This window comes from Lissotriton vulgaris, chromosome 2_1 (genome assembly GCF_964263255.1).
Source record: "Lissotriton vulgaris chromosome 2_1, aLisVul1.2, whole genome shotgun sequence".
NCBI classification, from domain to species: domain Eukaryota; kingdom Metazoa; phylum Chordata; class Amphibia; order Caudata; family Salamandridae; genus Lissotriton; species Lissotriton vulgaris.
Genome location: NC_141687.1, coordinates 1,109,862,637 through 1,109,886,786, shown reverse-complemented (window position 1 = coordinate 1,109,886,786; position 24,150 = coordinate 1,109,862,637).

Below are 24,150 nucleotides of genomic sequence, written 5' to 3'. Positions count from 1 at the left end.
TCAGAATCTGGCCCTTTGCGAGCGCAATTAAGCTTCATGAATCTAGCTGTATATCTTCAGGGCCGCCAGGCCCGCCACTGTTGGTGACGAGTCAGACGCCAAGCATGTAGAGGAGTACATGCCGCTTATATTAGATTGGTCAAAGCCTTTGCCTATTTCCCTGGAGGAAATTGTAGCTGCCATCTAGACAGACGACTGTCTTCAGTTAGCTATATTCTCTGTGGTTTTTGGGAACTAACACATCCTTACCCACAATGCCTCTCCTAGAACTGATGATGCACGTCTGACACTGTTGTCACTACATCATGCCTGGCATGAACTCACTTTTTCCCCAGGAGGATGTCTACTCAGATGTCCACGCTTGGTAATCTGTTCATTGTTACAAAAGCAGGTGGTTGACTTAGCTCACTCTGCCCATCAGGATGTAGTGAAAACAAAATCCAGGCTCTGGTGTAAGGTCTGATTCCCTGGTTTGGATGACTGGATGGAATACAAAGTGGCACCGTGTTCTATGTGTCAACCTGCTGGCACTGCTGTGCTGCCAGCACCCCTGATTACTGTGTGAATTCCCCCATTGCTTGGTGCAGAGTGAGTGCTGACGTCCGGAGTCTAACCAATGGCCGACACATGTTGGTGATAATAGACGATTATACGGAGGTTGATACTAGAGTCAATGACTGCTTGTCAGACCATACTTCAGCTGAAGAAGAAGATGATAGCAACTCATGGTCTGTTGGGTGAACTCAGGACTGATAATGGTCCTCCTTTTTTAAGTCAGGACTTTGCTGAGTACCTCGCCTCATGAGACGCTTATCTTTGGAACCCCCCCCCCCTATGGTTGCAAGCTAACAGTGAAGCAGAACCCTGCATGCAAACTTTAAATTAAGTCCTGAGAATTGCACTTGCTACAAAAATGAATATGTCCTTATGTAACACAACTTGTGCTCATGTAAAGTGCTCTGATACCTGATACCTTTGGGTCAAGTTCACGCTGTATAAAAACTCAGAGAAGAAGAAAAAAAACAGACAGAACATGGAGTGCTTGCTATATGCCTTCAGTCGTCAATGCCCTCTCACTCCACATGCCGCAACTACGAGTGTCCCCCTGCATTTTATGTATTAATTGGATGGTGAGAGACACCATTCCTCATGTTGGGGAACCTTCAGGCAATCTGACAAAAAGCTGCTGAAGCCTTAAAATGGCACCATGTATGGAATCCGCTTCAACTGAAACCTGAGTTGTCGGGTTAGAGGACATAGTCATAAGGTAAGGATAGGGCATCCAATCAATGCGACCAGAGATTGCCTTCAGGAAAGAAAAATTTCCTTCTTGAGTCCCCTCACTTACCATGGTTCCCCATGGTGATGTGCTTCATGATTGGGGCCATCCCTGTTCTCTACGAACTGGGGCGTGCTACGACTTGCAGAAAATACGTAGGAGCACTTTAAGTGGAAGACTATGTGTAGTGCAAAGTGTGGTGGTGGAGTGGGTTATAGTGATTAAAAATACCTTGCTAGTGGGCTAAAATACTTTATTATCGCTCCTAGGTTGGTATGTCTAAAAGGGGGTGATACACGGAAAAAACTAACTATCATGGGTTAGATGTTCAGGGTTAACAGATGCGGCCCCGGGTGTTTCCCCATTGGGCTGCCAGGGTGGGGGGCAGTTTTGGAACCCTGGGGGCATAGGTGCAATATCGGCCCCCTGTAACAAAAGCAGACAAAACCGGCCCTGACAAACAACTCGCCCCCTATTTGAGACGTGAACATCAATTCTGCATGTGCAAGTAGGTCTCATCCACTCACTGTAATCTGCACCATCGTCCCTCACTAAGCACAGCTACTTGCTTGTTTCAGACGTGCCGTTATTTTTGCGAGTAACAAAAGTCCCATTATCATTTCATTATTCACTTTCCACTGCACCGAGACCACTGTGTGACATCTCTTCTTTAAATGACTGCCGCTGGGATCTTGCGGCCCTGACAAATTGTATGTTTGTGTCTTCACCTCTCTTTCCCATTCAGCACCACGATTACACAAAATTGACATAAAACATGCGTCTTTTCTTTCCATAAGCTTATATTTGTACTTTTTTTAGCAATACTTCTTGTGTCGGATTGATTTAATATATGATATCTGTATTTATGGAGCACTGTGTGCTACATGAGCACATAAAGGAAATAAACACAAAGGGGTAGATTTACCTACTTTTCACGTAGCGCACTGCAGCAGCCACAAATGCTGCACTGTCAATCAATCAAATTTGCTTTATTCGTATTTAATTGAAAACATAAAAGCACAGGTAAAAACATTTCAAGGACAGTGGATAAAAATATGCGTTTACTTTACACTCTGATTGTCTTTCTTAATCTAAACACACATTTTAAAAAGCTTACCATACATTCCATTGTAAAATATTTTCCATGCATTGTATCTTTAGTTGTGCCACTCTGCATTGTCTTAGACCGTACTGTTTTAAAATCGGTAATAAAAACATTTTTCTTGGCAATGTATAAAATCTGCAGAATAAAGTTACATGCAAGGTCAATTGTGTGGACCTGCCGTCACAGGGGCATAATGCTAATGTACGTGACCAGTCATTCATCGTTGGGAATGTAATGATTCTATGCACAATGCCTAATCCAAAGCGTGTCAGTAGCATGCGATCATAAGGGCGTATAACATGCGATAAATATGGCTGAATTCCGGGGCATAGTAACATATTGTGATTTTCCATAACAGAGTATTTAGCTTTCTCCGCAGACCAACGCTTATCCTCCAGATGAGACATATATACCTTTTTTAATAACTTCCTGGAGGTAAATTACATGCGTTCTGGGGTTAAAAATATCTCCGGTTGACCAATTTCATCTGTGGCCTCCTTGATATGTCTTAACCATGGGATGCGATATCCACTATCAAGTTTTAAACAGTCTATGATGACAACCCGATTGAAGGCTGCCTCAGGAGTATTCCATGTCTTGTGCCATAATAATAGAGGACCAGATATTATGATGTCTGCAATATGGCTCAACCCTACCTCTGTGTGACAGATATATGTAGCAGTGGATTTAGGGACAGCTAATAAATAGCGCAAAAAACAGATTTCACTGCTCTGTATCGTGTTTGTGTTTGTGTATCCCCAGATTCTCGCCATAAAACAGGCGTCTTTTCTTTCCATAAGCTTATATTTGTACTTTTTTTAGCAATACTTCTTGTGTCGGATTGTTTTAATATATGATATCTGTATTTATGGAGCACTGTGTGCTACTTGAGCTCCTAAAGGAAATAAACACAAAGGGGTAGATTTACCTACTTTTCAAGTAGCGCACTGCAGCAGCCACAAATGCTGCACTGTGCTATGTGGAAAGGAGAGATAAGGAGAACGCCTTATTTACTAAAATAAGGCACTCTCCTCCCCTCTCACCAGCACTGGCACTGAAATCAGCTGCTGTGCGCCACAGAGATAACTTTGCGCCATGGGGCAAGGGTGTCTCCTGAGTCTAGCACAGGTTTTGTACTGGAAGGATACCATTCCAGAACAAAATACTATGCTGAGACTCACTTCAAGCCTTTTCCCTCTTTGTATGCATGCTGTACAGTGCAGCACATGTACAAAGTCAGAAAAGGATGGATAAATTAAAGCATTTCTCCTTCCTTGCGCCTACTTGAAAAGGGCGCAGTTCTCTCCCACTAAACCCAATCTACTTTACTTAGTAAAGTGGGTTTAGTGTATGACACCATGGGTGGTTGCATGGGATAGCCCATGCTCCATTCTTGGTACGCCCCATGGGACAAAGTAATGCAAAGCAGCGCGTTACTTTTCTGTTATTTCCAAAGTAAATTGGAAAAAAACATTTTGCGCCGATTTGTGTCACTTTTGTGATGCAAACATGACGCAAAACCTTAGTAAATCTCCCTCAAAGCATTGAACTAGGGGCCAGATCTACAACTCTATTTTGCATGAACAAACGGGTTTGCAGCCCGTTTGCGCATGCAAAATGCGAAAGGGCTATGTACAATTCCTAAATAAGGAGCCACAATTTATTTGCGAGTCACTATTTAGGAATTGTGAGTTGCTATTAGGAAAAGCCTTCCCTTCCTAATAGCGACCGCAAAACCATGTATGAATGTTTTGCAACCGCAATTGCGGTTGCAAAACACTCTCAAATTACCACCCTCTTCAAGAGGGTGGTAATGCAGTGCAATTTGGATGGGGTCCCCAGGGCACACCTTCCACTTTCTGACTGTCTCTAAAAATATATTTTAAGAGCAGGCAGTGGTCCCAGGGACCACTACCTGCCATTAAATATTAAATGAAAACGTTTTTTTTTTTTTAAATGCATCCGGTTTTTCTTTGAGGAAAGTGGGAGGCATTGAAAAAAAATTGCTTTATTTAAAAGCAGTCCTAGACATGGTGGTCCACTGAGCCCAGCAGGCCACCATCCCTGAGAGGACCTGTCATTCCCAATGGGCTGGCAAATTGCGAGAGGCTAAATAATAATCATGAGCCTCTCAATTTCTGACCCCATTGGGAATCGCAAACAGTGTTAAACACACTGTTGTACATACCATATAGAGCCTCGCAAAATGCAAGTCACAAATGAGTCGCAATTTCCGAGGTGCTATTTTGCAGGTCGTACATCTGGCCCTTGGTGTTAAGAGGGAAAGAGAGGGTGATATTTATCCAGTTCCTGAACTGGGCACTTTGTAACCAGGAGAATGGAACTGAAATCCGTCTTCTTTACTTGACCAGCTTGTGTGATCCTAGCCAAATCAATTTACACCACTCGCCCTCGTTTTATTTGAGCTTCAAATTTGAGAGCGTCTTAAAATTGAGAGTGTATGCTATACAAAAAAGCTACCATATATGATTTTCTAAACAATTATGTTGCTCTACCTCTTGTTCTCGGCTTGGCAACCTCTTTCTCTTTCTGAACCAACCAACCTCTAATCCCGTGTTCATAGCCTAGCGACCTCCTGCCTCTTATTCTTGGCCGAGTGGTTACTTACCTTTTGATCCTGGCCTAGTAACCTCTAGCTTTGCATTGCTGACCCAGTAGCCTCTCGCCTCTTGTTCCTGGCCAGAAAAACCTGTGTCTGTTCTTCCACACTCTGAGACCTACTGGCCCAGCAACTTTTGTTACCTCTCCGTCCAGGTCCTGGGACTTATTGATGCTTCACTTTTTTTCCAGGATAAGAGCTGTACAAGGAAGTTGCTGGGAGAGAAAACTCCTCTGATTGGCAATGGACATCCACGCCTAACCTGAATGCCCTACTGAACTGATGCCTGGATCCCTAATGATGATTTTTGGTAACCACCGATCATGCGTGTGCACCATGCAATAGGCTTGTCTTACAGATTGGAAGGTGCCTTCACTAGGAGTTATGGAGCACGAGTGCGGTGGTGGAGGGATACCATGTAGTGACCAGTAGGAGTGAGGCCTACTGGCTATGTCGTTTTTAAAGTTCTATTGCTCGGTTCTTAACTTACCCTTGACCTACGTTGGTTTGGTGGGAAGTGATGGTCAGTGCAGGAGTGGTGTCTTGGCACTGGATATTGGGTACATGTGTGCCTGGGAAGGGTACAATTCCGGGTAAATGTAGTACTGCGCAGAGCATACATGTTAAATGTATGTGTTGGATGTATGTGGGCCTACGAGTTGTGCAGTATTAGGAGTATATAGTGCTGTGCAGTTCATGTAGGATGAATGCATGTGCTGGGTGTATGTGTACCTGCGAGTGGTACAGTACATAAAGTGTGTTCTTAGTGCATGTTAAATGTATGTGCTGGATGTATGTGTGCCTATGAGTCGTACAATACATGAAGGATATAGTGTGGGGCATGGTCTAGGCGCCATAGATGGCAGACAGCAATTAACGGAGCTCCAGGTTGGCAGGCAGGTGAATCGATAAATATCCTGTGAACCTGGAACTTAACTCTCGTCATCGGCACAGAATAGTGCCAACATCATAGTGGAGACACGGCTGGAGCCATCGATGGCCATGAGACTGCAGTGATAGCGGTCTGACGCTCTGGTTGGGCCCAAGACCTCGGGCCTGTGCAGCATAAACGTGCATCTGTTTCATCTCCAGGCCCGTGCAATGCAGTGGACGGAGGGCAGGTCCCTGCAGCACATTAAGGGGACATACCGGGCTGAATCTTGAGGTGACCCTGGTGCTGAAGACCTCACAAGGGCTACCCATGGACCTCTCTGGCTCCAGAGCTTCTGACATGCCTTCCCCCAGGGCTCAGCTGATTCTGCTCCTGGGAGGGGACAAGGCAGTAGAGAAAGGTGTTTCCTAGGCCTATAAAAAACCCATTTGGGGTGGCAGGCCTGTATACGGGAGGGCCAAGAGGTGGACTGTGAAGTCATTCCAGTGACGGGCAGGCTCACATAGATCGTGAATCTCCAGTGGGCACATTGGTCTCCAGCGGGTGCATGGTCAGAGATTGGCTAGACAGACATACTCATGGAGGACAGTGCTCATTGGGGCACCACCCCACAATGGACATAGAGACAGAGCAGTGGCGCCGTGGATGGGGTAGGCTAAAGTGAGCCTGCTGCGGCATGTTCCAGACCTCAGTTTTCAATCCTGTGTGTGCCTGTAGGTATACTTTGCCTGGCATGTGACTGCACTGCAGCTAACCATAGCCAGAACTTCAGACTGTATGGACCCCTTATGACTCTCTCTCCCCTGTTCCTTGACCTTCTGCTGCCTGGGGCCAACCCCTGGGTGACAGCAAGTGTCAGCACACCAGTGCTAACTGACACCCCTTCATTTCAAAGCCTTACCACCAGCCTGGGATGGGCCGCCAGCAGCCTGAGCCGGGCATTTCCGGGTGCAGTCTCCCACATCCCTGTCCCCAGACTGGACTGCATCAGCGAATATGTAGTCAGCCCTTCCACATAAATCTTACGACAAGCTGGACACTATCCTACACATGAGAGAGACTTCTCAGTCCTCTCTTGAAACCAGGATGTAAGAATTTGGTTTACTGTGTAGGATAGTAGGGTCTGCTTCCTATGATTACCCCCACTTTTTGCTGTGATTGTCTGGTTTTTCGACTTTAGTGTGGCTGTGGACCTGCTAATCAGGCCCACAGCCCAGCTGTTATCTCTCTAAATGTATACCATGTACTTTAGGTACATACCAGAATGGTAACTGGGTCACCCTTGTGAGCACCTGTATAGTGTACCATATGTGCGCCCTAGGCCTACCAGGGGCTGCAGCATGTAATATGCTACCCTTGGTTTGCCTTCCAAATTGACACCACAGGTCTGTTCTTACAGCCTGTGTAAGGTGGTGTAATCACCCCTTACTTACATTTAGTATACCTATATCTATATACATATATAGACACATATACACCTATAAGCCACTCCTAAGGCAGACCTCGACAATCCTGGAGGTAGAGTGCTTGGTTTTATGTGAGAGGGTGCCCTAGCATGAGCTGAGCCCCTCTGCTGCTTTCGGAACCATCTCATTATAGCTGTTCTATGATATAGCCATACCATATACACTTAAGGGCATTATAATCCTTGTGGTTAATGCTAACTTTGGTTTGGTTTATCAAAACATGTTGTGTAAGGTGTCAAACACTTTGGAATACTACCCCGCCAGTCCTGACGGCGGGGGTAGCATTCCACCCTTCTAGAGGGAGAAGACATGTAGTTACTGGTTTACCTGGTTAAGGATAAACAGAGCTTCAGCATCATAAAATGCTCCACATTTTCACTGGCCCCACATGTCAGAAGACACCAAGGAGTTTTGTCGCTCGTGTATAACCTGCCAAGCCAGTGGCAAAGCAGGGAGCACTACAAAGGTCCCCCTTATACCACTACCTGTGGTGGAGGTTCCCTTTGAAAGAGTTGGGATAGACATTGTTGGACCAATGGATCCCCAAACAGCCTCTGGGCACAGGTTTATTCTGGTGGTAGTGGATCATGCCACCAGATACCCAGAAGCTATACCACTTAGGACCATTACAGCACCTGTTTTGTAAAGTTTTTAAACGTTTGGGTTTCCCTAAGGAGGTTGTATCAGACAGCGGTGCAAACTTCATGCCTAGTTACCTAACTGCACTGTGAAAGGAGTGTGGAGTGAACTATAAGGTCACCACACCCTATCACACACAGTGCAATGGTCTAGATGAAAGGTTCAACAAGACTTTAAAGGGTATGATTAAGGTTCTCCCAGAAAAGCTCAGGAGTAGATGGGATATCCTGCTACCCTGCCTTTTGTTTGCTTACAGTGAGGTCCCACAGAAGGGGGTTGGCTACAGCCCTTTTGAACTTTTGTTTGGGAATCCTGTAAGAGGACCCCTTTGTCTGGTGAAGGAAGAATGGGAGTTACCTCTCAATCTTCCCAAGCAAGACATTGTGGACTATGTACTTGGTCTTCACTCCCGGATGGCTGAGTATATGATAAAGGCATCTAAAAACCTTGAGGCAAGTCAGGAATTGCAAAAGGCCTGGCATGACCAAAGGGCTGTACTGACTGTTTACCAGCCAGGACAGAAAGTGTGGGTGTTGGAGCCAGTGGCCCCAGCAGCTCTCCAAGACAAGTGGAGTGGACCCCAGACTATTGTTGAACAGAAAGGAGAGGTCACCTATTTGGTTGATCTTGCAACTCCCAGCAGCCCCCACAGGGTGCTTCATGTCAACAGACTGAAACCATATGTTGACAGGGCAGACATGGGCTTGCTCATGGCTACTGATGAAGGACAGGAGGAAGAGAGTGACCCTCTCCCAGATCTGCTCTCTCAGAACTCTGATGATGGTTCAGTTGATGGTGTAGCCTTGGCAGGCAGCCTCACTGACCAGCAGCAGAGTGACTGCAGACAATTTCTGCAGGCATAAATACATATGTTTTCACTGACTCCATGTCAGACTACCTGGTGCACTCATGAAGTGGACACTGGAGACAGTCTGCCTGTTAAAAAAAGATTTACAGGCAACCTGATCATGTCAGGAACTGTATAGGGACGGAAGTCCAGAAAATGTTGGAATTGGGAGGTATTGAACCTTCAGATAGCCCTTGGGCTAGTCCAGTAGTCCTGGTGCCAAAACCTCACCCCAGGGGGGTAAGAGAGAGATGAGGTTTTGTGTAGACTACAGAGGTCTCAATGCTGTCACTAAGGCAAATACCCATCCAATACCTAGAGCAGATGAGCTCATTGATAAGTTGGCCTCTGCCAAATATCTGAGCACATTTGATCTGACACATGGCTACTGGCAAATTAGGTTATCTGATGAGGCCAAGTGAAAGACAGCATTTTCAACCCCTAGTGGTCATTATCAATTTATGGTGATGCCCTTTGGTCTGAAAAATGCACCTGCCACATTTCAAAGGTTGGTGAACAAAGTCCACTCAGGCATGGATGACTACTGTGCAGCTTATCTTGATGATATTGCTGTCTTTAGTTCCACCTGGGAAGATCACCTAATCCACCTGAAAAATGTTTTGGAGGTCCAGCAGAGAGCAGGCCTAACTATCAAGGCTACTAAGTGCCAGACAGGGCAGATTCAGGTTGTGTACCCGGACCACCTTGTAGGTGGAGGCCAGGTTCAACCATTGCAGAGCAAGATCCAAACCATAATGGACTGGGTTGCTCCAACCACCCAGACTCAGGTCAGAGCTTTATTGGGCCTGACTGGGTACTATAGGAGGTTTGCCAAGGGGTATTATTCCATTGTGACACCCCTGAATAACTTAACTTCTAAAAGAATGCCTAAGAAAGTTCAGTGGACATTTAGCTGTTCAAAGGCATTTGATGACCTAATGCAGGCCATGTGCACTGCTCCCATTCTGCAAAGTCCAAACTACTCCAAAGAATAAATTGTTCAAACAGACGCTTCTGGGTTCGAGGTAGGGGCTGTACTATCACAATTGAATGAAGAAGGTCAGGACCAGCCAGTAGCTTTTATTAGCAGAAGGCTAAACCCTAGAGAGAAACATTGGTCAGCTATTGGGAGGGAGGCCTTTGCAATGGTTTGGGCCCTAAAGAAGCTGAGGCCATATTTGTTTGGTACTCACTTCACAGTTCAGACAGACCATAAGCCCCTCTTGTGGCTCAAACAGATGAAGGGTGAAAATCCCAAACTGCTCAGGTGGTCCATTTCCCTACAGGGGATGGACTATACAGTGGAAACAGACCTGGGAGTAACCATGCCAATGCAGATGGACTCTCCAGATATTTCCAATTAGAACATGAAGACTCAACTGTTCAAGGTTAGTTTAATGTCCCTGTGTTTGGGGGGTGTAGGAGAGCAGGGTCTGCTTCCTATGGATACCCCCATTTTTTTGCTGTGATTCTCTGGTTTTTCGACTCTAGTGTGGCCATGGACCTGCTAATCAGGCCCACAGCCCAGCTGTTCTCTCTCTAAATTGATACCATGTACTTTAGGTACATACCAGAATGGTTACTTGGTCACCCTTGTGAGCACCTGTATAGTGTACCATAGGTACCCAGGGCATAGGTGCCCCCTAGGCCTACCAGGGGGTGCAGCATGTATTATGCTACCCTTGGTTTGCCTTCCAAACTGACACCACAGGGCTGGTCTTACAGCCTTTGTAAGGTAGTGTATTCACCCCTTACTTAGATTTAGTATACCTATAACTATATACATGTATAGACACATATACACCTATAAGCCACTCCTAAGGCAGACCTCGACAATACTGGAGATAGAGTGCTTGGTTTTATGTGAGAGGATGCCCTAGCATGAGCTGAGCCCCTCAGCTGCTTTTGGAACCATCTCCTTATAGCTGTTCTATGATGTAGCCATACCATATACACTTAAGGGAATTATAATCCTTGCGGTTAATGCTAACTTTGGTTTGGCTTTATCAAAACATGTTGTGTAAGGTGTCAAACACTTTGGAATACTACCCCCCTCCAGTCCTGGCGGCGGGGGTAGCATTCCACCTTCTAGAGGGAGAAGACATGTAGTTACTGGTTTACCTGGTTCAGGATAAACAGAGCTTCAGCATCACAAAATGGATGCTGCTGCCACAGGCGCGAGTCTGCCCTCCTGCTGCTGGATGAAACTCCGGCAGGGGAGGCCTGAACAATAGGTTTCCTGTCCAGGGAGGTGCTGGCACCTCCCCCGACAGGCTCTTATTGTATTGGGGCAGGGAGGGCTGCATTCAGTAAATGCTTTCCAGAGACTGCCTGGGGCGCACAAGGTGCTCGATGCATTTCCCAGTCCGAACCGGTTGCTGTGATACTCAGCCCCAGTTCTGGTGCGAAACTGGACAAAGGGGAAGGGGTGTAACCACCCCCACCCCAGGTCCACCCATAGGAGGGACCTTAGAGTTAGTCCAACTCCTAAACTTGCTATAAGTATAAAACCCCAGTCCCTAGGACTTTAGATTACCCTGGATGAAACTCTGCAACATATATCCTGGACCTTCGACATTCCATATTGACTGGAAGATGGAAGAAATCTCCCTTGTGGTCAAGGAGTGACCACCCTGTTCAAACAGGCACCAACTGCATCTTTGCCGGTCTGCATTTTCGAGGCTCCAGCCAGATCCCGAAGAATCTGCGACACAGGACACAGACTTCCAGACATCTCTGACCCCGACCTTCGCTCACAGCCAAGCTGAGACCCGTGGCAGACACGAGAGATGTGGGACCGGAACTCCTGGACATCCTGCATTTTACTACCTGCACCAATTTTCCGAGGTATCCCGAAGTTGTGCATTGGGGTGTATGAAGCCCCAGCCGAGCACCTTTTGCACTAAAGCTCAGAGGCCCACACTCCACGAGTGTCCCGTGGGCCCGCTTTGTGCATTTCAGCTTGACGCGTCTTTGGGGTTCCTATTGCATTGGCTAGTGAGCCCGCAAGAAGACTAACCTTTGTTCCAACTTGCTTTCCTGGATGCTCCATGCGTGTTCCAATTTCCCTGCAAAGGAGAAGTTCCACAGACCTTGCTCGTCTGCACCGAAGCCAATCTTGAAATCCTGCGTGGGTTGCGTTTGCCAAAGCTTGTTGGGTTCAATCCGGATATCGACACCGCAGTCAACTAGATCCTTAGTGGAACAGCTTGAATCCAGCTCCTGGTTGTCGTTGACTCCTCCTGGCTGAAGAGACAAACTTCACTTTTTCACCTGAAATCACCCGACATCTGGTGGCATATTTCTATCGCCTCCCTGGTCACTGGCTAGTGACCCAGACTCTATCTCCTCTGCTTTCAGGTTCTTCACATCTCCGATCCAACCTTAGGACCGGCCGCACACTTTTCCTCTGGACGCCTGCAGCACTTCTTCGCAGCTCTCCATTGGAATTGATGATGAAACCCGACACGAAAAGACACCTATGCACCCGGCTTCCCTGGGTGAGGTAACACGAGTACTCCGGTGCTCCCGTGGGTATTGACTCTCCAAGTGTCCTAATCTAAAAGGGTTCCATTGCAGTACACCTCCTTGTACCCCTTTTCTTTAAAATTGTAATTTATTTGTTCCCCATCGAAAGTCAATGGTAAACCAAACTGTGATTAGACACTGCACGCGTCTCCCGTGGGCCTCCTACATTCTAACCTATGGTTGTCCTGAGTAGCCCCAGCGACTCCACAGGCCCTAGACCTGCTTTCTATTCCTCACGTGGTTCTTATACCACTTTTTTGGTATATGGTTTGTGAGGCCCCAGGGGCAAAACGTATGCTGTGCAACTTATCGTATGCTAATTAAGTTCCTTGTATTGTACTTTTACCTCTGACCTCATAAAGAGTCCAGAGGGGTTTAGAATAAATACATATATATTTTATATATACCTTGTGTGGTGTGCGTTCATTAGGTACTCAAGAGATTATAGATGGTAAAACAACTTCCTTAACTTGTCTCCAAGTCTTAGCCTGAGGCTGCTCTCCACAGCTACCACTAAGGATAGCTCTCTATAAGGTTGACTTTATAACCTACCATCAATAAGGGTCGATTAGACTGGTGCAAGGTGCCCACTAGAACTAGTGGACATCATATACCAGGCTAACGTCTCACAGTGACCACCTATGGTAACTAGCCTCGTATGTGGTAGATGCAAATCGCTCCTGTGAAGAAATAAAACGTCAGCTGGAAGACCAAGGGAAATGTACTCGGACATCATTGGGAGTTTCTAGCATTTGCGGAACCGTGTGGAGGATACTGAGGGATATGCTTGGTGCAACAACATATGGGTGTTTGGACTCTGGCAGGGGCTGAGAACTCCTGTATGATGATCACATACCAAGAAGACTGGGCGAAAGCCTTAACCCAGGCTCAGGCGCTGTCCCTGTACATTGCCCTGGAGCGGGTGCACTGGGTGCCCCCCCCACCCCCCAGTCACATCTGGGCTCGCTGCCTTGCCCCATCGCTGCACAGTTTCTCCATTACAAGGACAGAGATGCCATCCTGCAGGCAGCCCGACAAAAGGCTCCACTTGAATTTGAAAAATGTAAGGCCTCAGGGTTCCCTGATTATAAACCGATGGTATACAGCTGCAGTATTCCTCTTTCCTTGGAGTGAAGCGCCGGCTCCAGACCCTCCAAGTTCAATACTCAATACGCTACTCAGCAAAGCTGAAAGTCATCCACGACCAGCAAACATAGGGGCATATTATCAACAACTAGCAATATTTATTGCTAAATAGGCTTAGCGAAAAAAAAATGTATCGCCGCGCATCGCCGGATTTTATCGCAGAGATAACGTGCTATTAGCAACATTTATCTCCAAAGCTACAAAATATCCGGTGATAGCGGCCAAATGCGTGAATATCGCTGGAAATTAAGTGATATTCAGGCATCATCGCTAATAGGGACTTAACCTGAACATCCACCTTTCAGTGGATCCACAAGCTTAGAAGTGGTCTGAGCAGGCGTTAGGATTTGGTGATATTCGCGCTTAGCGCGAATATTTAATCGCTACGCCTGCGTTGCTAATAGGCGATAGCGATGTTAGCGACTGCTTTCAGTCGCTAACAGGTTGGGTACGCTCACTTTGCATGTCATCAGCGATGAATATCGCTGACATGCAAAGCGGGCCCATACTGCTCGCTATCACCTAAAATCTGTCGCTAACTGATGTTACCGACAGCCTCCTAATAGAGCGATGAAATTATTGCCGCTTTACGGCCGCAAACGGCGATAATTTCATTTCGCCTGCCTTGGTAAAATGCCCCATACTTCTTTGTGGAGCCTGCCTTAAGACTGGATCGAGAACTATGTTGACAGGGGTGCAAGTACCTCTGGGGACAGACTTGGTGCACCTCACACCAAATGACAATGGGGGTCCGGCATTCACCGGTCAGCTAAAACCTGTGGTGGTGCAGGGGCACCCTTGCAGCAGGAACTGTGGCAGGAGCAGCAGTCTTCTATATCTGCAGCATTTGTGATCCATCAGACGCCCCCTCCACCTAGTCTGAAGCAGACTCCAACATCAGTGAGGACAGCAACGCCTCTGGCCCTCCCAGTCATTCAGGATCACCTCCCAGCCCTTAGGGCACTCCGCAGATAGTTTATGACTTCATCTGATTCCCTTCTTGCCTAAGTTCGCTACCTGTTGAGGGGGCAGCTTGACCCTATACATACTACCTTATTGGGTCGCTACTACACCGCAGAGGGTCTGCAAAACCTTTGTCCACTGCATGTCCTCCGCAGCCCCAATGAGACTCTGAATCATCATTGTCCTGCTCCACAGTTTGCTGGTTATTCAGAATACATCCCAACAGCCACATGCATGGATTCTCTGACTGCTACCCGGCATCTTTCCACTTTCCTTCTATGGTCCCTGTTTCCTATACTCCCAAAGTTACAGACTGCTCCTCAAGAGACTGTTTGGGCATGCAGCTGGTTACTGTAGGCTCATGAAATAATTCAAGTTTAGTCCTAAGTTTTTACAGTTGGTTCTCCCACAGCAAGAGCAACATAACATTCACCTCCATGTACACAGGTGGGAGGATGGACAGCTGGAAGCCACACAATGGCACCCCCCCAATGCACGTCCACATGTCCCAACTTTATGGTGCCCCTTTCCAGACTACGTTTTTAACCCTTAACATTAGACATATGCACAAAGCGCACAACTGGTAATCCGTCTACTACTACATTAAGCAGTAAATGCACACATGGATTTTCCTCAAGAGACACATCTCACTAGTGGTGAGCTTAAATGGCTGACCAAATGATGGAGGGGCACAATACACAACACCACATATTCCGCCTATGCGTAGGGCTTATTTGTGTGGATTTGTCCAGGCACACCCTTCCAGACACCTAATACAGTCGTTGATAAAGAGGGCAGATATGTCTTCGTAAAGGGCTGCTTGGACGGCATCCAAGTGCTTCTGCTATGTATATATATCCCAAACTCAGACCGATCTCATTTCTGGACCTTCTTTGCCAGAGTCCTAGCCTAATGGGTGGACATCCTGTGAGTGTTGGGTATGCATTACAAAAGCGTCCTCAATAATTATCTAAATAGATCCCCCCAGAGCTTCCTTAGGTGCCCGCACATCAACACTCATTGCAATGTACCTGTTGGATCCAACACTGGTCCTTATTGAATGCCATGAGGGCGCATTACCCACATATCGAGCAATATTCACATTACTCAGGCCTCCACAACCTAAACATCGGCCTGGAACATTTCTTATGCTCTACTTCGAATCTGCTGTTAGAAATGGGGGTCTCTGATTGGCAGTGGCTGACCTCAGTCCAAGTAGGGACCCTTCTTCCTAAGTCAGAGTAAGGGGGCTACACCCTTTGATAACCCCTGCTCAACTCTGTGGTAAAGTAGCACAAGCAGCTAGGCTTATCTCAGAGGCAGCGTGTAAAGCATTTATGATCATACACAGTAATACAGTGAAGGACACTACAAAGGGACACCACACACGAAGTTATAAAAAATAAGTATCTTTATATATAGACTCAACACAAGACCAATAACGGTAAAAAGCCACAATACTGAAAAAGGGGGGTACTCTTGAAAAGCTGGAAAAAGAGTTCAAAGTGTTCAAAAAAGGGTTCAGTTCAAAGCAAGGGTCTCTGCTACCCTTTTACTTACAAAGTACCTGGATTTCGTAGCAAAACAAGCAAAATGGCTCAAACGAGCTGTAGCGATGATTTTCCCCACGCTAGGCCGGCAATGCGTTGAATCCTTGCCGCAAGGGAGGATGATGCGCCGGGCTGCGGCTGCGGGTGCGTGCGGGACAAAGCGACAGACTTATTCATGCTAGGCTAGCGATGCGTTGAATCCTTGCTGCGAGGGAGGATGATGCGCTGATCCTATTGCGTGTGCGACGAAAGAAAATGGCGCCCTGCGAGGGAGCGACGATCCGGGTGCGATGCGTGAAAAATGGCGCACGGCGCCCGCTCTGAGATGATCTTGTGCGATGATCCAGGGTTAGCGAGCCTTTGACAAGCCCGCAAACATGCGATGTGATGATCTACGGGCATCAGCGGCAGCAGCGCAATGATTTTTCTTATGCTCTTCAGCTGCGGCGGCTCGCAAACGGCGTTAGCGACGATTTTCAGCGCTCTCTTCTCTGTAGTAGAACCAGATACCCTGGAACTCACAGGGGCCTCACCTGCAGATAAAAATCCTCGCTGGGAGGAATCAGGAGGCTGGTGGAAGAGTCAAGTATGCTCTCTTCTAGCCCTTGGGTGATTGCTTAGCAAGATAAAAATCTCTCAAAAGTCCTATTCCCTCTTCTTCCAAGTCCAAGGGGAACTACTGTAGGCCAATCCAAGAAACAGCACACAAGCAGGACAGTCCTCCTTCAGTAACATGGACAGAGGTTCCTCTTGAAATCCAGGAGCAATACAAAAATCAGGGGTTTGGGCACAGATATTTATACTCCAAAAGTCTTTGTTATCAACAGTCTCTAGTCACTGAACCCAGCCAGAACCAGTTCTGCTCAGGGCTGGATCACTTTGTTTACCAGGCTGCATCCTTCCTTTCAGAAAGAGGGGGTCTGCCATCAGAAGCACAGTAGGAGGTGGAGCCAGCATTCACCTTGCCAGGCACAGCCCTATTCATGTCAAGGATCTACCCCTCCCCAGTACTTAATGCAGATCTCTCTATTCAACCCAGGTCTGACTCAGCCTGCCTTGCCCCTCTAAACCCAGACAGCCAATACATATAACAGCAGAGCACCCTGGAAGGCTTAGGCAAGAAAATACCTACTTTCTAAAAGTGGTATTTTCGAACACAGAATGTTAAAACCAACTTCACTAAAAGATGTATTTTATCATTCTGAGTTCAGGCATACTAAACTCAAATTTCTACCATGTTCCCTGAGTCAGATAGGACTGTAAGGTGTAATAGCCAGTCTGCCCATTCTAGCCTATGGAGAACAGGTAGCCTTGTAGCAGTGAAAACAAAATGGAGGGTGATTCACTACCAAGACATGCTACACATATCAAGCCATGTCCTACCTTACACACACAATGCACCTACCATAGGGGTGACTGACATGATGCTAAGGGAAGGTTCCGGGGCTGGGAAGTGTAGGGACTTCACAGCCAAGCAGGCAGTTCTGGGCTGCATGCAGACACTGCAGTGGCAGGTCTGAGGAACACTTTATAAGCTGCTTCTGTGGGTGGCGCAAACCAGCGCTGCAGGCCCACCAGCAGCATTTGTTTTACCAGCCCTGGGCACACACAGGCCACACTACTAGGGACTAACAGGTGAACCAAATAAGCCAATTAGGGATATACCAATTCACAGTCATATTTACACAGGGAGCATTTGCGCTGTGGCACTGAATGGCAGTGGCACAGCGCCCAGAGCATCTAATACCAGAAAAAACAGAGGAGACAAGAGCGAAAAATGGAAGAGAGACCCACGCCAATGATGCCAGGTTTAACACGTGTCCCCCCAGCTGAAATGTGGGGAGAACTACCCATCTCCTTGGGGGTTCTCTTCACTAAGGCAGACAAATCCGGACAGACCATCAGCATTGGCGTGTTCTGTACCAGGGCCTTGTTCCACCGTGAAATCCATACCCTGTAGGAAAATGGACCACCTCAACAACTTGGGATTCTCACCCCTCATCTGCATCAGCCATCTGAGGAGCCTGTGGTCTGTCTGAACCCGGAAGTGAGTCCCGAACAGGTATGGTCTCAGCTTCTTCAGTGCCCAGACCACAGCAAATGCCTTGTGCTCAAATGCACTCCACCTCTGTTCCCGGGGAAGTAACCTCCTACTGATGGAGGCTACAGGTTGGTCTAGTCCCTCCTCATTGATCTGTGACTCAACAGTCCCCACCCCATGCTCTGAAGTGTCTGTCTGGACAAGAAATTCCTTAGCAAAATTGGGTGCCTGGAGGACAGGTGCTGTACAGATGGCAGTCTTGAGGGCATCAAAAGCTTTCTGACAGGTGTCAGTCCAATTAACAATCTTTTGCTGCTTCTTGGAAGTCAGCTCAGTCAAGGGAGCAACAATGTTACCATGCCCCTTGACAAACCTTCTCTAATAACCTGTAAGACCTAGGAAGGCTCTCACCTGGGTCTGGGTCCTGGGGGCTCCCATGCTGGGATGGTATCAATGTTAGGCTTCAGGGGTGCCACCAAGCCACTCCCAACCTGGTGTCCCAAATACACCACCGAACCCTGTCCAATCTGCACTTAATGGCCTTGATTGTGAGGCCTGCTCTGCGCAGCGCCATCAACACTTCACAGAGGTGGAGCAAGTGGTTCTCACAGGAGGAACTTAACACTGCAATGTCATCCAGGTAGGCGGCACTGAAATCCTCCAGCCCAGCCAACACCTGGTTGACCAACCTCTGAACGGTGGCAGGGGCATTCTTCATTCCAAAGGGCATCACACAGAACTGGTAGTGCCCATCTGGTGTGGAGAATGCTGACCTCTCCTTGGTCCCATCAGTTAAGGCGGTCTGCCAATAGCCAGATGTTAGATCAAACGTGCTGAGGTACCGGGCAGCCCCCAACCGATCTATGAGCTCATCAGCTCTGGGGATGGGGTGCGCATCGGTCTTCGTGACCAAATTGAGTCTTCGGTAGTCCACACATAATCTGAATTCAGGGTGGCACCAGGTCCAGCAACTTTTGGTACCAAGACCACGGGGCTGGACCATGGGCTGCTCAATCACCCCTAGGGCAAACATTTTGGAGACCTCCTCCTTAATGTAGACCCTGACCCGGTCAGTCACTCGGTAAGCCTTGTGCTTGACAGGAGGACTGTCTCCGGTGTCCACATCATGGACGCACCACTCAGTGACACCAGGAACCAGGGAAAACAAATCATAAAATTGCCCCAGCAGCTGGTGACAATCACTCTGCTGTTCAGGGGTCAGTGTGGTGGAGAGGACCACACCCTCCACTGACCCATCCTTCTCTCCTGCACCCAGAAGGTCAGGAAGAGGCTCACTCTTCTCCTCCATCCCAGCATCTGTGACAAGAAGCATGCCACTTCAGACCTCGCACAGTGGGGCTTTAGGCGAGTCACATGCAGGACTCGCAAGGGGTTCCTGGGAGACTGAAAGTCCACCAAGTAGGTAACTGGACTTTTGCTCTCCACCACCTCAAAGGGACCTGTCCACTTATCTTGGAGTGCACCAGGCTCCACTGGGGCCAGTACCCAAACCTTCTGACCAGGTTGAAACTCGACCAGAGTGGTGTTCTGGTCGTGCCAGTGTTTCATTTCCTCCAGGCTGGTTTCCAGATTTGCCTCAGCAATTTTTCGGAAATGCCAAGTCTGGTTCCTGAAGACCAAGATGTAGTTGAATACATCTTGGGGAGGTTTCCTGGGAGATTGCTCCCAGCCTTCCTTGACCAGACTCAGAAGCCCTCTTACCGGATGGCCATAGAACAGTTCAAAGGGACTGAACCCTAAGGACTTCTGTGGCACCTCACGGTAGGCAAACAACAAGCATGGCAAGAGGACGTCCCACTCACGCCTCAGGGGCTCCTCTAGGCCCATAATCATGCCCTTCAAGGTCCGGTTGAACCTTTCAACCAGACCATTTCTTTGGGGGTGGTAAGGAGTGGTGAACTTATAAGTTACCTCACACTCCTTCCACAGAGACTTCATGTACTTGGAGTTGAAATTGGTCCCCCTGTCAGACACCACCTCTCTGGGGAACCCCATGCGGGAGAAAATCCCCATTAGTGGACGTCCCACCACGGGGGCCATCACCGTCCTGAGTTGGATGGCTTCAGGGTACCAGGTGGCATGGTCCACCAGGACCAGGATAAACCTGTTGCCCAAGGCTGCCCTTGAATCCAGAGGCCCCACAATGTAAATTCCCACTCGCTCGAATGGGGTACTAACAACTGGAAAGGGCTGGAGTGGGGCCTTGATCTTCCCCCTACTCTTCCCACTTGCCTGCCAAGTCTCACATGTCCTGCAATGAGTGTCTGAACTCTTGCGCATCTGGGGCCAATAAAAGTGGGTGACCAGCCTTTCAAAGGTCTTGGTCTGCCCCAGATGTCCTACCAATGGAATGTCATGAGCCAACCCCAGTAGAAAGGCTCTGAAGCATGCGGACACGACCAGCACACAGGCTGACCCCATTTCAGTAGCTATAGGCTCGTTATACAGGAGACCGTTCTCCCAATAAATCAGTTGTGAACCAGAGTGGTCACCTGCTGCCTGGGCTGCAGCCTGTTGCTGCATACTCTCAAGAGAAGGGCAAACTCATTGCTGCTCACAAAACTCCTCCATGGTGGGTCCTCCTTCCTGCTGCCAATGGGTCAGCTCAGGCAGTGGAGAACCGGGCCTTATGGGCCGGGCGGCGCAGGGCACGCTTAAATCCCCGGATTCACCTGCCTTGTAACTAACAGAGACACGAGACACTCCGTTGATGGTAGAAGCCAGATTTATTAGCTGCAGCTAAGCACAGTTGTCCTAGAACTTACACATAGAGTGGATTCTAAGGAGACTGCTACTTCAATCTGTGGCGTACAATCTCTTATACTAAACACATTTACATCATCCCACTCCCCTCACACACAAAACGAACCAATAGGAAAAGTTGGAAAACAAGCTATCAGGTGTCTCAAGGTACGCCTCTTTCTCGGACCCCGTGTGTCACCCCTCCCAACAAATTAATAAGTGATGGTGTTCACAATCCGCTCTCGCAGGTGGCAGGACATGCTTGTGTATCTCAAAGGATAGTTGTGTAATAGGAGCATACAAAGAGAGAATGGTGAAGGCCAGCCGGATGAGATAGTATACTGGAAGAATAGGAGAGGGCAACTAGTCGGCTGAGACAGGGATCAATCGAACCAGATATAGATTAGCGAACTCAGCCAGACCCTAACATCGGGTTTATGAACAAGGACAATAGAGTTACCTTTTAACTGAAAGGACACGTAGCAGCTGGAAAAGCAAAAGCACATCGTTCGCCGTGCTGCCTGGGTGAGGGCAACACGAAATGGCGAAAGAACACAAAATGGCAGCTAGATACGGAACGAAATCTGAAATCGCAGAACCTCAGCAGGTCCCCCAGGTTGGCACTCGCCTCCTAGGTAGGCTCCAGGGCACCCCGCTCGGGGTCTGCTCCTTCCTGGGCCGTGGGCCTTCTCTTGGTCGAGTCATCTCTGACCATGCTGCCCACATAATAGACATGGTCTGGAGCTGACAGGATAATAACAAAACGTATAGCTGAGGGCCCTGGGCTAACCTATTTATGCACATATGAATGTGTCTGACATTCAGGTCTGAACTCTAGTCATTGCCATGGGCTGTGCTGTAGTATTATCAGCTTTATATGCACTCCTGCTCTGACAGACTGCTTTTCAAGAGGAAGAAATAGCAGAGGATTGGACACTTCATAAGAATCAGAATTCCCCACATAAATCCTCAAAGACTCAGACCCTAAATAGAGTTTGAGACCCCATAATTTGTCATCTACCAAGCAGCCAGATGGGCTGTGAGAAGAGGGGAAACTCTGCAAGACTTCTGCCTGTGCCCAGGACTAGGGCCAAGGCCTGATGATCTCCTTGCTGGGTGAGGGAATTTCACCCAGAGAATCGAATACTAACTGCTTTGAAGCGTGGATCACCAGCGCCTGTCTGCTTGGCAAGACCAGAGTGCTTTGTGAGGAAGAAGCGAGCATTAGAGGAAGTACAGTCCAGTGCGGGGCCCTATCAAGTGGACACCCTCTGTGAGGTGTGAGGAAATGCCTGCTTCACTGTGAAGCGCCGATCGGGCCTGGGCCCTTGCGTACTGCCTAGTTGGTGACCCATTATACCAGTAGGGGCTACAGTTAAGAATTATACCATGCCGCTTGGGCAGCAGCACCTGTGCTGTGAGATATGGTGAACCTGTATGCCAGAGAGGGTTGCTGGAAACATCCAGAACTGTGACTTGATCTTCCATTTCCCACTGGAGAAGTGAAGGCTCCATACGTGCACTCCTGCACCATCACCCAGTAAAGGGACCAAAGACAGGATTGATGCAAATCAACCCACCCACTAGGAGAGAAACCTACCACGCAAGAGGAGCTGCAGAGACCATCCGTTCACTTTGGGAGTGTGACTGCGAGTGAGAGACTCAGCACCCATTGAGTGTGGTCGGCTGGGATGCATGTGACCGACTTACCCGAAATCAGTTGCAGGGGCGAAACACGTGTCGGCTGTCCACGCTTTTATCTACACAAATAAAGATCAACTTTTCTATAAAACAAGGACTCTCTTGACTCTATTTATATAAAAAGGATTGAGCCTAAGGACACCAAGATATAACGTCTAACACACTCATCATTTACTTCAAATACTTTATCGTCTGAAAACTCAAGAGGTCCAGAGTTTTCTTGAGTGTGTTACCATTACTAAAATCCTGTGAAAACTGATGTGGACTCGGATTCCTCTGTGGACCACCCCCCTTTTAGAAAGCAGCCACTTTGTGTACCAGCAGACGGGGTTCACTCAGGAACTCCAGATGCTTCACTCTTGCAGGTGTAAATAAGAACAGGCCTGTGGCCATGGGGGTACTATTAAGTTTAAATTGGAGGCTAAGTGGATTCTTGAGATTCAAACTACTAATGGGCATACCCTGGATATTACCAATAGTGAATTGGAATTAACCACTATGGCTAACGTGAGGAGGCAGTGAGACAGGGAATTGTCACAGAAAGACTAGAGCCCCAACCTCAAGGGGGATTGTATATTTGTTTCTGAATGTCGTATTCTTCCTTTCAGTAATATGTGGTAGAAATAAAATACTTACCTTTTTTTCATAAAAGTGAGTATTTGGCTGGACAATGATTTTTTGCTGCTGTTGCGTGTATTTTGATTTGTGAGCCCATTTTTCACTATCCTATATCCACACCCATCCAGCCCCCCCCCCACCACCCCTTCCCGACCGAGGGTGCCTTGGACTGCTGTGGCCACACTTGCCCTGAGAGTCAGGTGCAGAAGGGCCAACTTAGTCAATCTATAGTAAGTTGGGCCGCAGGACATCAGGAGCCCAGTAATTCCTTCTTGCCTTGTGGTTTTCTTAAAGGGGTTCTAACAGAAGTGATCTATGATCAAATCTCTCATGAAGGTAACAAAAGTGGTTCCAAAATCATAGCAAAGTGGCAGCTATAATAGAGTGTGAACTACAATTAAAGGGGTTGTTTGTATGACCGCGATGAAGCTGAGGATTGGTATCTATTGGGATGCTCTCATAGACTGTGTATCATTCAATTCTAAGTAGGTCCAATATGCATCGCAGATGGACGTGTAGGCTTTCTCTTAGGGAATGCCCCCTATTTTTCGTTAATTTGACTAATACCCCCGTAAGCTTCATGTATTGAAACTATTTCTTTTGCTGAAAAAAAAAATCAGACCCTCTCTTCACTGCAACCGGAACTGGTTTTTACATCTACTGGCTTTAATGGAATCAGATGCACTTCTCCTTCCCGATAGGAAGACTTATTTTATCAAAGGCTCTTCCAAATATTCCATCCCTTGCCTCGATCAATGAGTTATAATGCTTGATCCCTGAGTAATAAATCAATCTCCAACCGGATCGTTCTAATATGAAGCCATCCATCTTATAAGAAGTCAATAGTGCAATAACCCATTTACTTGCCATATAAGTGGCATTCTTCTGCTGATATTTTCTACGATTATTTCTGAAATTCAAGTCTGCATTTACATCTTCTACTCTCAGAGATCCAAATCTTTGTCTTCGCTTTTTTTTTAAACTATTTTGTT